The sequence below is a fragment of the Pinus tabuliformis genome, chromosome 5_2 (assembly GCF_031772625.1).
Source record: "Pinus tabuliformis cultivar Carrire ecotype Pingquan chromosome 5_2, CPIR1, whole genome shotgun sequence".
NCBI classification, from domain to species: Eukaryota; Viridiplantae; Streptophyta; class Pinopsida; order Pinales; family Pinaceae; genus Pinus; species Pinus tabuliformis.
In genome coordinates, this window is record NC_142306.1 from 924,543,404 (window position 1) to 924,563,227 (window position 19,824).

The window sequence follows — 19,824 nt, forward strand, 5'->3', positions numbered from 1 at the left end:
TTATACTTTTATCAATTAGTTCATTCATCAAATATCAAGGACAACACACAGTAACAAACTCCTTGTATCAAACCTTTGACCATTATTCTCTTCCATCATTCTATCACCTCTAACATGTAGATTCATCTTTGTTCCATCATTTTTTCACCTCTGATATTTCCTATAGATTTATCTAGTTGCCATATACTTGTTCTGCTACAAGTGGGTTGTCATCAAGTACAAAACATGCATCATAATGTCAAAAATCTCCCCTTTTGGACTTGATGGCAACCACTTTAGTGTTTGGTCACCACAACTTGCAAATAGCACCAAGTTGTTCTAAACATCAAGCTAGTCTCCAAACACCAAGCTACTCTTCCCCTTTGACATCAATAGAAAAGGGTTGAGTGACCAATGTTAAATAAAGACTTCCATATCTGAATAGCTGAATATGAACATTTATCATGCTCCCCCTAGGCACATGATGAATTCTCTAATTAAACTCCCCCTTTGTACATGTTGAGATGCACTATACCGTCCATGCTCCCCCTGGGCACATGCAGAGTCTACATAAATATTTTTCAAAATAATAACATGACTCTATAATTACCTTACTATCGCCAATGACTCATACATAAATCAATCACCCAGCCAAGTGGGGATACACTAAATTTGACACATCCATCCAACCAAGTGGGAATATACCAAATGACTCAACCACTCATCCAAGTGGGATTAGATATTTGACATGATCTCAAAAGTCCATACATGACTGAATATGACAATTATTACATCATAGATCTTTACATGACCTTTACATCAAATGATATACATGACATTTATAACAAAGATCACATATCTAAACAAGACCATGATAGTCATCAACAGCTATCATATACCATATATGTTATGCCCCATAAGTATCTGTCAGCATCATCTAGACCAGAAACATGTATATGTCCAACATTAGTTCACAATTTATGACAATGTACCTTTAATACGTCAACCATTGACAAAATATGCCGCATATAGATATCTACTCATCCTCTTGATCTCATCAAGATCAACTTGCTCTGTTTCCTTAGTCTTCCATGAAATAGCTAAGCATATGTCATATCTCCAAGAAGTAACACAAAACCATAAATATCATCCATGACCATACCATTATCATTGTACCAAGAACTGCACGATCTTTCCATAACAAACCTCAATATATCAACCATTTATATTCACCAGGGAACATCCCACATCTGATAAGCATCAACCATGATAATCAACATATGTGAGTATCAAACCTATCATCATAAAGTAAGAATTCATCATCATTATGTGACTAAGTAAGCCATGTCTCCAAATATCCATGTCTTAAAATAGCTATGTCTTCATGAGACTTGCAATAAAACCATTCTCATCAACAACAACGATCCTCAACCATGTGAGAGCCAAGAACTATAGGTATCCTCATCCATAACTGCACCATATGAATTTTATGCATCTGTGAAGGCATGATGACAACAACATAAAAGAAATGACACTTACCAAATAATGAAGTTGTGTACTCAAGCTTTGCTCTTCTCCTTGTCCTTGTGAAGATCACCATGTAAGAAACATAACTATATGCATCATCAAAAGAGTCATCCAGAATCATCCATAAATCTGATATGAATAACAACTATGTGGCTCAAGTAATATCTAAGATTTCATCAAAGGAAACTCATGACTGCAGCATATGATGTATCATTTAAACACTTCAACAACATAAGCATCATCACCATTGATAAGAGTTGTTATGTACCAAAGACTTCTATACATAATGCCAACAATGAATTATTAGAAGCATAACATATTCTCCCCCTGAACCTATGCCAATTGTTCACTATCAGATCTTATCATTGCAAACATCAATAAGAATCATCATCAGCTGGTTATACATCAAGTCATCAAATAATTATGAGAATCAACAGAACTTCCAAACAACATCCACAGAGTGTATTCATCATTAATCAAGACAGAAAAGATAATTGATATTTCTCTAGATCATATCAGACCCTTTTTCTTTGATTTTTTCCTATTGCATCTTCATCAAACCAACATATACGCGACTATGCAACTTCTAACTCGTGTATATACGCGACTTGTATTTATGATAACTGTGTATGAGTATTAGAACACTGAAATTTCATACTTTCAGTTTCTTGTGAGTCTATTATGTCTGTAATTCCTTCTTCCATACCTTGGAGTGTGATGATGTTTGCTCCTTTTTTATGTTGGCCAAAATTTTCTCCTGCATTCTTTTGCTATATGCCCAAACTTGTTACAAGCATAACATGTTATATGTTTCATATTCCTTCTAAGAAATCAATGGCTTTGTGACCAAACATATTGAATGAAAAACAATATCCCTTAAAGTACTTGGAAGTTGATGATCTTTCTCTGTGATGGTTATTAGCTTGAACCATTCTACTTATGCATCTTGCTGCAACATGTCCAAAATTATGACATATAAAACATTTAACATTATTCATCAGAGGAAGGAGTCGATTAACACTTCCATGGTTAGGAGTAAAGGATTTTCTTTGAAGACTTTCTTTCCTTGGTTGTTGATGGGGTTGACCTCTTATCTCCTTGTTGTGCATTTCAGATTTTGCATTAGAGTGTTGGAAATAATACTGAGAGTGGGGGTGAATTAGTATTAGCAAGTTAACAATATTTCATGTCCATAATCAAATTCATATACGCTACTTCTGTTAATGCAACTTGCGTGTATACGCAACTGCGTTTAGAGAAACTAGCATATACCTTGCAAACTTATAATTTAGTTAGTGGGTCTTTAATCTGTGCATCAGAATCATATAAATAGTAACCAGGTGCAGTAAACAAAAAAGACAATCACACACATGAACACAAGATATAAGGTGGAAACCCAATGTGGGTGAAAACCACCTGTTGCAATCATCTCTATATTTCTTTAATAAGAAACTTCTTTTTACAAATTTTGTACTGGTGCAGTCTTATACTAGTACGCAGGCTTCTACCTGCAGAAGGCTACAACCTTCTCTCGTTCTCTAGCTTTTCCTGGAAGGGAGCTACAACCCCCTTAGCTCTTGTACTCGCTGATGTGTTTACTAGTACGTATGTGCTAACCTACAGAAGGCTACAACCTTCTGTTTTCTTTCAGGGACCACATTTCATAAATTTTTAGACTGGATCCATTAATAACATCAATCAAACATCGAATATATATACATCAACCAATCTCCTTTATACCAATCAAAACTAAATCAAACAATCACTTCTCTGAATGTTGTAACGAGAACACTGTAACAGTAACCAAAACCCAACCCAGAACCCAGAACACTGCAACAGCAAACAGAAGTAGCTAAAACATATTTTATGAGGTGTACGCTAATTCAATGTGTCAAACTTGTGTGCATCCACATTCTTCCCAAGGCGAACCTGCATATACACTGTTTTGAAATTCTGAACCAGCATGTATACGTGTCTTTGCTATAATGAACCTGCGTACATATCTGTAAAAGATGATTTAACCTTTACAACTATTCAGACATTAGTTATACCCAGATCATTAGATTTACAAATTACGACATGCGTCAATTATTCAGATAAAAGATCAAAACCACACAAAGGTACTTCTCTTCAAGCCTTAAGATCTCGACCCATTAATAGAACTTATCCTTCATCAAGCGCACAGGTTCCTCCTTGATTCAGATCCAACTATGTACCATAACCCAATGATCAATATTCTAGATCTTGCTCTTCATTGGATATTCAATTACTTGAGTGCTTTTTCCTAATGATCTCCTCCTCCTTTTATAGTTTTAGGCCTTCCTCAATACCATGGTCCAAAACTACTTAGAATCAATACCTTGGACCAATTACCTGGGATCAACACTTTAGACAAGATACCTTGGACCAATACCATGGGTCAAAATACCATGGACCAAATACCACAGACCAAAACCAAGTTTTCAAACATGTACGTGCCTCTTCTTGCGTGAAAGTGTGTGTATATGCATATGTGCCTTTTGGTCTGCTAACCTGTGTGTATATGCGGCTTGGTCAAGGGGAAACTGCGTATACCTATTTTTCCTTCATTCTGTGAGCCTGAACTGTGATCTTTCCTCTGGGTGAGTTGTCATCAAGGACAACACCTATGTCATAGCGCCAAACCTATGTCATAATGCCAACAATCTACCCCTTTGGACTTGATGGCAACCCCAAGTCACTCTCCCCCTTTGTCATCAAGGGCAAAGGGTTATGCTCCCCCTGAGTACATGTTGAAATCTCTGATATGTTGAAGTGTGTTGATCATGCTCCCCCTGACTGTAAGCAAGGTCTGCAAAACGATGTTCTACATGAATAACATGACTCTGTACATCATAAATGACCTTCCTATCACCAAAGACTCATACATGCATCCACCTCCCAACCAAGTGGGGATATACCAAGATGGACTCATCCACCCAACCAAGTGGGGATATACCAAATTTTTATCAATGATAAAACAAGAACATTACATCATCCATCCCAGGCATAGTGGGAAAACAAACTAGGTCATTACATGACCTTGATACTAAAAGATATACATGACATAGAGACAAAATATCTAAAACAAGATTATGATAGTCATTAGCAACATCTATCAATCATCATCCAAACCAGCTCCCTCTGCAATTGTTCCACCTAAATAAAAAACAACTATGAAATTGTACCAAGATATTCTAAGATAATGCCAACAATGCATTATTAGAAGTATATGCTCCCTTGAACCTGTACGAGATGATCACTGTCAAACCCATATCAGACTCTTTTCATCCTGAGTCTGGACCACTAATTTTCTTCAAACCAACATATACACGATTGTATCCATAGAAACTGGCGTATGTACACGGATACACTTCATGAAACTTGCGTACAACCACTTTTCTTTGAAATGGATAAGTTTCAACAACAAGATGATGCATCAACTACTCGAGGTATTCAAATGTCTCTCTGGGTAGTGGTTTGGTGAATATATCAACAACCTATTCTTTGGAGGGAACATAGTCCAATTTGACCTTTTGTTGAAGCACTTGTTCCAGGAGAAAATGATATTTGATAGGTATGTGCTTGGTCTTGGAATGCATGACTGGATTCTTTGAAATACTGATTGCACTTGTATTATCACATAGAATGGAGATGGGTGGAATACATGTGATCTGAATGTCTTGCAATGTTTGCATCATCCAAAGGAGTTGTGTGCAACAAGATGCAGCAGCCACATATTTTGCTTTAGCTGTAGATAAAGCAATTGAACTTTATTTCTTGTTGAACCAAGACACTAATCTGGAACCCATATAGAATGCACCATCACTAGTTCTTTTTTTGTCATCCACGCTTCCTGCCCAATCTGCATCTGTATATGCATGAAGTGTAAGATCTGTATCTCTAGGATACCATAAATTAAAATTTTGTGTTCCTTGAAGATATTTCAAAATCCTTTTGACTGCCTGAAGGTGTGATTAGTTTGGATTTGCTTGGAATCTTCCAACTATTCCCACTGCATGCATGATATCTGGTCGGGTACCTGTTAGATAAAGCAGACTACCAATCATGGATCTGCAGGTTGGTTGATGTATTGTTGTTGATTCATCATTTGAGCTAAGGTTGCATCCTGTTAACATAGGGGTACATACTAGTTTAGAATATTCCATGCCATATCTCTTCAAGATCTACTTGAGGTACTTGGTTTGTGATAGAAAAATACCATCTTTATTTTGTTGAACTTGTAAACCAAGAAAATATGTGAGCTCACCAAGCAGGGAAATTTCAAATTCTTTCTGAATTACCAAAGCAAAGTTTTGACTCATGGCTTCTTCATTGCTACCAAAATTGATATTATCAACATACACAACAAGTATTAGCAATTTATCATTGTCAATTTTTGTATATAGATTGCTATCAACTGATCCTTTTGAAAAACCTTGTTGATGGAGGTATTTGTCAAGAAGATAATACCAGGCCCTTGGAGCTTGTTTTAGACCATAGAGAGCCTTTCTAAGTCTGCATATAAGTTTTGGATCATTTCCAAGGATGAATCCATCTGGTTGCTCAATATATACTTCTTCTTCTAAGTCTCCATTAAGAAAGGCAGATTTTACATCCATTTGGTATACTTTGAACTTTTGAAAGCTAGAAAGAGCAACGAACATTCTTATGGCTTCAAGTCTAGAAACAGGTGCAAAAGTTTCTTCAAAATATATGCCTTCTTGTTGAGCATACCCTTTACAAACAATTCTGGCTTTCTTTCTAATAACTTCTCCATTTTCATTCAGCTTGTTTTTGAATATCCATTTGGTTCCTATGACATTCTTATCATTAGGTCTAGGAACCAATGCCCAAGTATTATTCTTTTCAATCTGCTCAAGTTCTTCCTTAATGGCCTTGACCCAACATTCATCTTTGCATGCTTCATTTACATTTTGTTGTTTGATGGAGGAAAGCAATGATAGATAGCTTGAAGCTTCTGTAATAGTTCTTCTTGTCTGCACACCTGCTTCTTTTTGCCCCAAAATTTGAGTCTCCAGATGATTTTTCTGAACATATCTGGATGGATTCTTTTCTTCTACTGTTATCTATTCTTCTGGTGCCTCATTGGTTTCTTCTTCAGAATTAGTCTGATTTGATGTGGAAGGATAGTCCTCTTCTTCTTCATAATCTTCAGTTTTTACCGACTTTGGATTTTTGCCTTCTTCATCAACCACAACATCAATACTTTCAACAATTTTCCCAAGTCTTTTATTATAACACTTATATCCTTTACTTCGAGAGGAGTAACCAAGGAGAATGCCTTCATCTACTATAGGTTCAAACTTGCCAAGTTTTTCATCAATCCTTTTGATGTAACATTTGCTTCCAAAAGTATTTTACAGTAGGAGTCTTACCATAACAAAGTTCATGTGGAGTTTGAGTGTTGTTTACCTGAATGTTTGTTTTGTTGAGAAAAGTGATGGCAGCAAATGCAGCTTCACCCGAAAATGTTGCAGGAGTTCCAAACTCATCTAGCATGGCATGAGCCATTTGTTGAACGGTTATGTTCATCCTTTCTACCACTCCATTTTTCTGAGGAGTCCTTGCATTAGAGAATTCCATTTTTATTCCATTTTCTTCACAAAAGTCAAAAAATTCATCCGAGGTAAATTCCCCTCCTCGATCAGACCTGAGGCATTTGATTCTGCGATCTGATTCATTTTCAACAAAAGCTTTGAAGGCTTTGAAATTTTCAAATGCTTCATCTTTATGCTTTAGAATTCCTATCCAACACATTCTCGAAAAGTTATCAATGAACATTATAAAGTATTCCTCTCCATGAGGTGACTTTTTCCTTGATGGACCACATAAATCAGTATGAACAAGTTCAAGAGGCTTACTAGTTGCTCCTTCCTTTTTAGGGAAATGTGCTCTGGTTTGCTTACCAAATTGACATGATTTGCATATTGTATTTTCTAGAATGTTGATATTAGGAAGGTCATGAATAGCCCGGTATCTGCATGCTTTTTTTATTTGAGAGAAACTTAGATGCCCCAATCTTCTATGCCATAGCCAGTGTTCATTGTTTTTGCTTAGGTAGCACTGTTGTTGTCCTCCCTTGATTATGTATAGGTTGTTTGGAGTTCTTATACCTTTGATCACTATTTCTTCTGTATCAAGCTCACGAAAAACACATCCATTTGATCGGAATACTACCTCATTTCCTTGATCACACATTTGACTAACACTCAATAGATTATGCTTTAGACCGTCAACATACATAACATTCCCAGCTTTAACCTTTTCTTTTAATAGAACGGAGCCTTTACCTTTTATCACTGCAAGAGTGTCATTTCCAAATGAGACCTTCTTTTCCTTTTCTAAGGCATTATATGACTAAAGCTTTTCTTTATCACCTGTCATGTGTTTCGAGCATCCACTGTCGATGTACCCCTGATTTTCTTATCCTTATACATACAAGGATATACCACATATTTCTATTTGCGGCTCTTTCTTTCTCCATGTTTTGGGACCCAATGAAGTTTGCTCCTTCTGAGATGTTTGCCAAAATTTACTCCTACATTCTAAATCTTCATGACCGAAGTTGTTACAGATAGAGCATTCTATTTCATTTTCAAGAGCAGAAAAGTTATTGTAGGTTATTTTCATGATCCCAGTCACATTCCTTTGATTTCGTCCTTCTCTAATCATGATGGTCTTGTAATAAACAAATTGAGTAGCTTTGTGTCCAAAGTTATGACATGAAAAATATTGGCCATTAAAGAAATTTCTGCGATTATCGAACCTACTAACCTAGTGATTGTAGTTTCCATTCATTCTTGAAGCAAATTGAGTATTATTTAACTGAGGTTGGTTGTAGCTTCTATTCATCCTTGAAGTAGAATGAACTCGATTTACTTGATGATCTACTTCATGCCTTTGTTGACGATTGTCAAACTGTTCACTTCTCCTTGCTGCATCAAGATAGCTTTTGGAGGTTGACGGATTTTGTGCTTGAGATACTTCTTCAGTATATCCAAGACCTGTCTTTATCAGAGGAGAATGCTGCACTTTGATAATTTCATCTAAAGTTTCTGATCCTTTAGCAAATCTGAGATTGAGAGCTTTTTTTTTCTCAATATTTTTTCTTAGAACCACAATTTCACATTCTAATTTTTTATTTTGCTTTTCCCTTTCAGCAATTTGGAATGTCAGCGTATCTATAATCATATTCTTTTCTTATAAACAAGCTTTAAGTTTAGAAATTTCTTCATAAATACCATCTTTATCTAAAGCATCCAAGAAACCATCATGTTCAAAAGCCATCAGAAGTCTATAGTAATTACCATGTTCATCTTCATCACTATTTGATAAACCATCGTTATCTTCATGCGTATAATAGCTCTTCTTATTTACAATCTGTTTTCTATTCCATTTTGCTGATTCCTTACCTTTATCAAGTTTATCTTTATGAGGACATTTGGCCACATAATGACCAACTCTTCCACAAGCAAAGAATTTGAAAGGTAGCTTACCTCTACATCTTCCAGAACCCCGTTGAAGGTTCTTGACAAAGTTTGCTTCTTCCTCTCCTTCTGAAATATGTCCTGATTCATTGAGTTCTTCTCTTCCTGAAGCTTTGAATGCGGCTTCTCTCATATCTAATGGACCCCATTTTCTCATTTCGAAAGCAGTTATGATTCTGTGCAGCTGTGTCATAGTAATACTCTAAAGATTCTGCTTTTCTTCTATGGCAGAAACTTTTGATTCAAACTTAGAAGACAAGGATCTTAAAACCTTTTCAACTACAGTAACTTCTTTTATCTCTTCACCCAAGTTTTTCATGCGATTAACAATCTCATCTATATGTAAGAAGTAATTAGCTATACTTTCATCATTGTGCATTTTGAGAGTTTCATATTGAATTATGAGATATTGTAGTTTTGCACATTTTACCTGATTGTCTCCTTCATAGCTTAAAACGATCTTGTCCCATATTTCTTTGGTGATTTTGAGCTGCATAACCTTGACAAATTCTGATTATGACATACTCCCCAATAATGTATTGACAGCCTTGGCATTTGTTTCATACTACTTTTTACCTGCTTTATTTGTAGGAATAGCTGATGGAAATGTGTATCCTCCTTCCACGATTTCCCAAACATCTGTTCCAAGAGATTAAAGATAGGTTGTGGTTCTTACATTTCCTAAACATCTGTTCCAAGAGATTGAAGATAGGCTATGGTTTTTACCTTCCAATAGACGAAGTTGCTCCCATCAAATATTGGTGATCTAATGGATCCCTCTCTTTCGTAGGTACTCATGAAGATAGATCTTCCTTCAAGCAATCAAGCTTCTTCTGAAGGACCTGCTCTGATACCAATTGTTGGAAATAATATTGAGAGGGGGGGTGAATCAGTATTAGCAAGTTAACAATATTTCATTTCCATAATCAGATTCATATACGCTACTTCTATTAATGCAACTTGCGTGTATACGCAACTGTATTTAGAGAAACTAGTGTATACCTTACAAACTTGTAATTTAGTTATTTGGTCTTTAATCTGTGCATCATAATCATATAAACAGTAACCAGGTGTAGTAAACAGAATAGAAAATCACACACATGAACACAAGATATAAGGTGGAAACCCAATGTGGGTGAAAACCACCTACTGTAATCGTCTCTATCTTTCTTTAATAAGAAACTTATTCTTACAAATTTTGTACTGGTGCAGTCTTATACCAGTATGCAGGCTTTTACCTACAGAAGGCTACAACCTTCTCCCATTCTCTAGCTTTTCCTGGAAGGGAGCTACAACCCCCTTAGCTCTTGTACTAGTTGATGTGTTTACTAGTATGTAGGTGCTGACCTACAAAAGGCTACAACATTCTCTTTTCTTCCAGGGACCACATTTCATAAATTTTCATACTGGACCCATCAATAACATCAATCAAACATCAAATATATATGCATCAACCAATCTCCTTTGTACCAATCAAAACTGAATCAACCAATCACTTCTCTGAATGTTGTAACCAGAACACTGTAACAATAACTAGAACCCAACCCAAAACCCAAAACACTGGAACAGAAAACAAAAGTAGCTAAAACATATTTTATGAGGTGTACGCTACTTCAATGTGTCAAACCTGTGTGCATCCACATTCTTCCCAAGGCGAACCTATGTATACACTGTTTTGAAATGCCGAACCAGCGTGTATACGTGCCTTTGCTATGATGAACCTGTGTATAGATCTGTAAAAGATGATTTAACCTTTACAACTATTCAGACATCAGTTATACCCAGATCATTAGATTTACAGATTACGACATGTGCCAATTATTCAGATAAAAGGTCAAAACCACACAAAGATACTTCTCTTCAAGCCTTAAGATCTCGACCCATTAATAGAACTTATCCTTCATCAAGCGCTTAGGTTCCTCCTTTATTCAAGTCCAGCTATGCACCATAACCCAATGATCAGTATTCTAGATCTTGCTCTTCATTAGATATTCAATTAATTGAGTGCTTTTGCCTAATGATCTCCTCCTCCTTTTATAGTCTTAGGCCTTCCTCAATACCATGGTCCAAAACCACTTAGAATCAATACCTTGGACCAATACCATGGGTCAAAATACCATGGACCAAAACCAAGTTTTCAAACATGTACGTGCCTTTCCTTGTATGAAAGTGTGTGTATATGCATACGTGCCTTTTGGTCTGCTAACCCGCATGTATACACGGCTTGGTCAAGGGGAAACTACATATACCTCTTTTTCCTTCATTCTGTGAGCCTGAACTATGATCTGTCATCTGGGTGAGTTTCCATCAAGGACAACACTTGTGTCATAGCGCCAAACCTATGTCATAATGCCAACATAGAGTTCCTTGCTTCAGTTTGTGAGCTAGATTTACCTTTAACAATTGCATGAAAACCAAGACCAGATTTGATGGTAGGAGACCTTTGACTACTAAGAATATTATCCAAAATCTTAGTACTATTTTGAAATTGTAATAATTTATTATTTTCTTCTAATTTACCTTTTAGTATATTTACCTCAACCTGATATTGCCGTTCCTTTTCAAGATACTGCTTCTTCATGATTTCTTCAACTTTTCTTCCATCTTCCACTTGTTGCCTTAATTTTAGAACCTTATTTTCTTGTTCTTCAAATGCTTGAAGTAGTTCTTCATTATTCTTATTTGAATTTTTAATATCTTATTTTAGAGAAACAACCACAGCTTCAAGGCCTTTGCAGTAATTTGTTCTTTCTATAAACTCCTTGGTTGTTGTGTCCTTCACTTCATTTCTCAATGATATCACTTCATTCTGCAGCCTTTGACTTTGATCTTCCTTTTCTTTGTACTGCTTATTTATTTTGTTTCCTTCCTCCAACTGAGCATTTAACCTGGTAACTTCTTCTTTATAGGCACATTCCATTTTATAAATTAGATCTTTTTGATATTTAATTGTGTCTATGATTTTTTTAAATTCTGCCTCTATTTGATTTCTTTCTCTTTCACCCACAAGAGGAAATTCAGTTGTTTCGTTGTCACTTTAATTATCTTCAAATGAACAGAGAAATGTATCACCAGAGGACAACAAATTTGTACATGATAATTCTTTTACTTGTTCATCCTCATTCTAAGGTGATTCTGAATTTTAAGAGTTTCTTCCACATAATAGCCAATCGTCTCTCCCACAATGATAGTTCCTTTGAGATGTCTTCCTCTTTTGAGGTGCTTTCTTCTTTTACTTCTTTCCAATTGTTACTATGGATCTCCTTCAAGTGATCAAGCTTTTGCTAAAGGACCTCCTCCGATACCAATTGTTGGAAATAATATTGCGGGGGGGGGGTGAATCAGTGTTTACAAATAAACAAATTTTTCCAATTTCATAATCAAATTTACATGCGCTACTTTAGTGAAAGGAACTTGCGTGTGCAGGAAACTGTTCTTAAGGCAACCAATGTATATCCAGTGAACTTATGATTCAGTTAATTCATCATATGTTGATCTTTAATCTGTGCATCAATACTTTATTAAACATTAAACAGTAACCATGTGCAGCAATAAGAGAGTAAACCTTCACACATAAGCAACACATATGAACATCAAGATTTAATGTGGAAACCCAATGTGGGAGAAAAACCACCTACTGTTGTTGTCTCTGTATTCTTTTAATATAAAGAATGATCTGTTTATTATCTTCTACAGGGGCAGACTCATACTTGTATGCAGACACCCACTGTAGAAGGCTACAACCTTCTCTCATTCCCCAGCTTTTACTGGAAGGGAGCTACAACCCCCTAGCTCTTGTACTAGTTGATATGTCTACTAGTACGTAGGTGTCGGCCTACAGAAGGCTGCAACCTTCAATCATTCTCTAGCTGCTACTGGAAGGTAGCTCCAACACCCTGATCAAATCACCAGCCACTACTGGTAGGAAGCTTCGACTTCCTCACTGAAGGCTCTAACCCTCAGTATCCTCCAAGGACCACGTTTCATAAATTTTCATAATGGATACTCTTGGTACACAACAACACAATATGAAGGCCATGTTTCATCAAATTTTCATACTAGACCCATCAGTAACAATAAAGCTCAAACTCAATCACCACTGCAATACAACCATCAAATCCATCTTCATCAACCAGTCACTGAAATCCAATCATCAAACTCTGAATCAACCACAACTGAATCAATCTGAAACCTCTGACACACTGAATCAAACAATCATTGAACCTATGGCACATTTGAATCAACCATTCATTCAAACCTTAATCAAAATTCAACCAATCAACTGGAATAGACAAATCATTATAACCAATACCCAAATCTAAACCAAGAACAAAACATCAACAACCAGAACCAACTGTAACCTCAAAAATCATGTCAGAATGTATACTCTACTTTAATGAAGCCAACCTGTGTGTATACACTATTTCCTTTAAGAAAACCTGCATATACCTCCAAAATTACTGAATCATAAAAACCTCTCAATCAAAACTGTACCAACCAGTAAAAATTTGAATATCTACTCTCAAATTGCAGATATCTAAATAGATAACAGCAAAGATCACCCTTCTCACTTAATCAATTAATCAATCAGACTCAATCTCCTTAAGCATTCAGGTCTACTTTTAGATCTAAGAAGACATCATTGACAAACAATAGTAAACCAGCAGCACTGATCATATAGATCACTCATTTTTGAATAACAGGATTTTCTTTTGTATACGCTACTTGGAATCTTCGAACCAGCGTGTATACATGCCTTCACCAAGGTGAACCAGTGTAAATATCTACAAATACTAACTTACATCTTCGTTGCTATTCCAGATTTCAAACATAGCCAGATCATGACATTTAAAGAATAAAACATGTGTAAGTAATCAGATCTAGCCCAACCAATATCAGATCATTTAATGAGAAGTCATTTCAGGTCTCATGATCCTGATCCAACATTGAATTCAAGGTGCACAAAATATTTCAGATTACATCATAATCATAGCCCCTGATACATAAAATATACTTCAGATACAAGTATTCCTAAGAAAGCCTTTCACTTGCACACTTGGCCCTTTGATCTTCTCCTCCTTGTATAGTTCTTGGCCTTTCTCAATACCTTGGACCAAAACAACACTTAGAGCCTATGGTATTCTTGAACGGGATCAAATAGTCATTACTCCACTTAATATTGTTGGCTAATACCATGGTATAGACCCTTGGTATTCTTTAATCTTGATTTCCTTAATTTTTCATCCCATGTGCACTTTCCTCTTGCGAAAGTGTGTGCATATGTATACACTCTTTTTGTATAGGGAACCCACATGTATATGCTCTTATTGTACATTGAACCCACATATACAACTTAACATACCTGAAAACATCATCTTTCTTCAACTTCCTGATTCTGATCTATAGTCCTTTGTTCCAACATCTTGTTCTTCTATACCATTTCCCTGTTACCTCTGAATTGACCTGTTATAGTTTGATTTTCAATCATACATCACTTTTGAACTGATTTCTTCTAACTGCCTTGCATTTTGTCACATTTGTCAACACAATTGTCATGCATTCTGTCACATCCTACTTATACTTTTATCAATTAGTTCATTCATCAAATATCAAGGACAACACACACTAACAATCTCCCTATATCAAACCTTTGACCATTATTCTCTTCCATCATTCTGTCACCTCTGACCTGTAGATTAATCTCTGTTCCATCATTTTTTCACCTCTGATCTACCTTGTAGATTCATCTAGTTTCCATATACTTGTTTTGCTACAAGGGGGTTGCCATCAAGTGCAACACATGCATCATAATGTCAACAATCTTCACCTTTCAACTTGATGGCAACTATTTTGGTGTTTGGTCACCACAAACTTTAAATAACACCAAGTTGTTCTAAACATCAAGCTACTGTCCAAAAACAACTCTCCAAACACCAAGCTACTCTCCCCCTTTGACATCAAGGGAAAAGGGTTGACTGACCAATGTTAAAAGAAGACTTCCATATCTGAACAACTGAATATGAACATTGATCATGCTTCCCCTAGGCACATGCTGAATTCTCTTATTAAACTCCCCCTTTGTACATGATGAGATGCACTATATCGTCCATGCTCCCCTTGAGCACATGCAGAGTCTACAAAAATATTTTTCAAAATAATAACATGACTCTATAATGACCTTCCTATCACCAATGACTCATACATACATCAATCACCCAGCCAAGTGGGGATACACCAAATTTGACTCATTCATCCATCAATGTGGGGATATACCAAATGACTCAACCACTCATCCAAGTGGAATTACATATTTGACATGATCTCAAAAGTCCATACATGACTGAATATGACAATTATTACATCATAGATCTTTACATGACCTTTACATCAAATGATATACATGACATTTATAAAAAAAGACCACAGATCTAAACAAGACCATGATAGTCATCAGCGACTATCATAGACCATATATGCTATGCCCCATAAGTATCTATCAACGGCATCTATACCAGCAACATGTATATGTCCAACATCAGTTCGCAAGATATGACAATGTACCTTTAATATCATCAACCATTGACAAAATATGTTGCATATAGATATCTACTCATCCTCTTGATCTCATCAAGATCAACTTGCTCTGTTTCCTTAGTCTTCCATGAAACAGCTAAGCATATGCCATATCTCCAAGAAGTAACACAAAACCATAAATATCATCCATGACTATACCATTATCATTGTACCAAGAACTGCATGATATTTCCATAACAAACCTCAATATATCAACCATTTATATTCACTAGGGAACATCCCACATCTGATAAGCATCAACCATGATAATCAACATATGTGAGTATCAAGCCTATCATCACAAAGCAAGAATTCATCATCATTATGTGACTAAGTAAGCCATGTCTCCGAATGTCCATGTCTTCATCAGACCTGCAATAAAACCATTCTCATCAACAGGAGCAATCCTCAACCATGTGAGAGCCAAGAACTATAGGAATCCTCATCCATAACTGCACCATACGAAGTTTATGCATCTTTGAAGGCATGATGACAATAGCATAAAAGAAATAACACTTATCAAATAATGAAGTTGTGTACTCAAGATTTTTTCTTCTCCTTGTCCTTATGAAGATCACCATGTAAGTAACATAACTATATGCATCATCAAAAGATTCATGCACAATCATCCATAAATTTGATCTGAATAACAAGTATGTGGCTCAAGCAATATCTAAGATTCCATCATAGGCAACTCATGACTGCAGCATATGATGTATCATATAAACACTTCAATAGCATAAGCATCATCACCATTGATAAGATTCGTTTTGTACGAAAGATTTCTAAACATAATGCCAACAATTCATTATTAGAAGTATAGCATATTATGCCCCTGAACATGTGCCAATTGTTCACTGTTAGATCTGATCATTGCAAATATCAGTAAGAATCATCAAGGCATCATCATCAACTAGTTATACATCAAGTCATCAACAACTTATGAGAATCAACAGAACTTCCAAATAACATCCACAGACTGTATTCATTAATCATCGAGACATTAAGAATAATTGATAATTGTTTGAACCATATCAGACCCTTTTTTCTCAGAGTCTGTCCTACTACATCTTCATCAAACCAACATATACGTGACTATGCAGCTTCTAACTCTTGTATATACAAGACTTGTATATATGATAACTGTGTATGAGAATTAGAACACTGATATTTCATACTTTCAGTTCCTCCTAAGTCTGTTCTATCTGTATACTGAGTTATGCCACATTTTTCTGTCTATAATTCCTTCTTCTTCCATACCTTGGAGAGTGATGATGTTTGCTCCTTTTGGTATGTTGGCCAAAATTTGCTCCTACATTATTTTGCTATATTCCCAAAATTGTTACAAGCATAACATCTTATATGTTTCATATTCCTTCTAAATCAATCAATGTATTTGTGACCAAACATATTGCAAGAAAAACAATATCTCTTAAAGTACCTAGAAGCTGATGATCTTTCTGTGTGACAGTTATTAGCTTGAACCATTCTACTTATGCATCTTGCTGCAACATGTCCAAAATTATGACATATAAAACATTCAACATTACTCATCAGAGGAAATAGTCGATTAACACTTTCATGGTTAGGAGTAAAGGATTTTCTTTGAAGACTGTCTTTCCTTAGTTGTTGATGCGATTGACCTCTTATCTCCTTGTTGTACATTTCAGATTTTGCATTAGAGTTCCTTGCTTCAGTTTGTGAGCTCGATTCACCTTTAACAGTTTCATGAAATCCAAGACCATATTTGATGGTAGGATACCGTTGACTACTAAGAATATTATCCAAAATCTTATTACTATTTTGAAATCATAAGAGTTTATCCTTTTCTTCTAATTTACCTTTTAGTATTTTTACCTCAACATGATATTGCTCTTCCTTTTCAAGATACTGCTTCGTCATGATTTCTTCAACTTTTCTTCCTTCTTTCGCTTGGTGTATAAATTTCACCTGTAGAACAAACCGACGTATGCAATGTCCTAAAGCATAATACTTGTTCTACTTCTACAAAACATTAAGTGGAACCATAATCGAATTCATGAGCAACATCAAGTAGAAACATGCATAACTGATCAAGAGAAATCAATCACACATAACACAAAATGTATCACTGGGGAAAGCACCAGCATAAAAGCCCAACACTGTATTATCAATCATGTGGAAATCCTCTTCAACATAAAAAAGAATTAGCTCAATAGCTATCCTGCTCTCTCTGTACTATGATGATCTTCAATCAGAAGATAAAAATCATGAACTACCTAGGCCTCAATATATAGGCCACAAGTGCTCCAATCTCCTATAATAGATCCTTCTCCATGTAAGGAATACTTACTAGAAATATCCAAGCATCTGATAGTACATTTTCCCTTCTCTAATCTCAACTGGGTCTCTGACAGAACTGACATGCATCAATTATCCATGAGTGAATACACAGTTATCTGAAAATAATAGTTGTCACATGCATGCAAGCATCAACAAACTATATCTAATTAATTTAACAACTTATTAAATTAATCTAACTAAACTTGATTGAGTTAAACTAAGTCAACTGATCCTCTCAATATAGAACTCATCCTTAATTCCCCAATCAGTGGAGAAAATCAAGGACACATTCCCCAATTAGTGGAGAAATTATTGCATGTTCTCAAAAGGACTTCAAGTTTGCTTTTCCATAACTAATTAACTCATGGAGAATTAATTAATTAATATTCCAAACTATTCGTAAGACCAAATTCGAATTTACTTCCTATAGATAGACTAGGGACTGCTATAAATAGGAAGGGACCCAAAAATGCTCTTTTTAGAAGATGCTATTTTTAACAGTTTCACTTCTCATCAAAGGTGGCCAAAATGCTCATTGGCCAAACTGCTATTTTTAGAAGCTCTATTTTTAGCAGTTCTATTTTTAGCACTTCCTAAATTTAGCATTTATTGTTGCACACTTTTCAACACTCCCTCTCAATAAGAAAGGCTTCCTCTCGAACTCAATCCTGTAACTTTGTTCTGCATGCAACAAATCTACCAAGTGCAGTTGCTCCAGCAACACTCGTAAAAAAAAACTCCCAACTGACCTCTCTGTTAGGCTAGAAACATATTCTGATGCTAAAGCTCTACCTGCTGCTAACAAGTGCTCCCTCTCTGACCTCTGCACTACTGCAACATCTTCATGCATCTCACACCGTTGCACCCTTTTTTGTGCTACCCTGCACTATGCAACACACTTGTGCCTCTCGCATTGCTGCAACCTGCATGCTCTGTGCTGTCCTGGGATTCCCTGCACTGTAGCTCTCTCTACTGCTCCTTCCACATTTGTCTCTACCCAATCAGTCAGTTCCTACTACTCCACATCAGGGATCCCATAGCAAGGTCTCATCCAAGAGGTTGGGTGCCTCAAGGATCCTGCCCCTCCTCCTCGGGACGGTCACTCTACATCACTCCACCTCCTACCTAGAGGTATGGCTACATGTGATCCCTCAGCCCACCTGGCTCAAAGTTTCCCCCTACTGGAGGTCTCAGCATGAGTAGATGTCTCTACTTGATCTCCTCTCAGCTTCCCCCGTTGTGGCTGCTCCACAACCTCCTGAAGCTGCCGCGCCAATCGTGGCTCCTCCACAATCGTCTGAGACTTCTTTTGGCTCTGCATGTTGATAGGTAATATACCCTCCCTCTCAACCACCAAGTCTCTACCCTTTGCCTTGCTCCTTAAGGCTTTGCATGCATCTTGTACCTCAAGTGCATATAGGTTCTTGGCTAGCACACCAATCTATTTCCACTTTCCCGCTGTCACTAAATTTTCTAGAAAATGAGCTGATTTTAATTCAGCGATATCTCCCTCATCCAAACTCCGATTCAGCCGATTTTTTTTTTATTTTGGATATTTTTCTGCAAAGAATCCAAATCTACTATTTATTTCTGAAAATTTTGTACAAGAATTTTCAAATCTTCTCTGCAAACTCTCAGCCCAAAACTCAAAACTTTGAAATCTCTTCTCAGTATATTGTTCTTGCTTGATCACCTGTGCTCCGATACCATGTAGAATTTTGTAGAATTTTTCTACAAATCAACTAGCTCTGATACCATGTAGAACTTTTTCTACAAATTAGCTAGCTCCGATACCATGTAGAAATTTCCCACCTGTAGATCAACCTGGTAATGCAATGTACTAAAGCATAATACTTTCTACAAAACATTAAGTAGAAGCATAATCAAATTCATG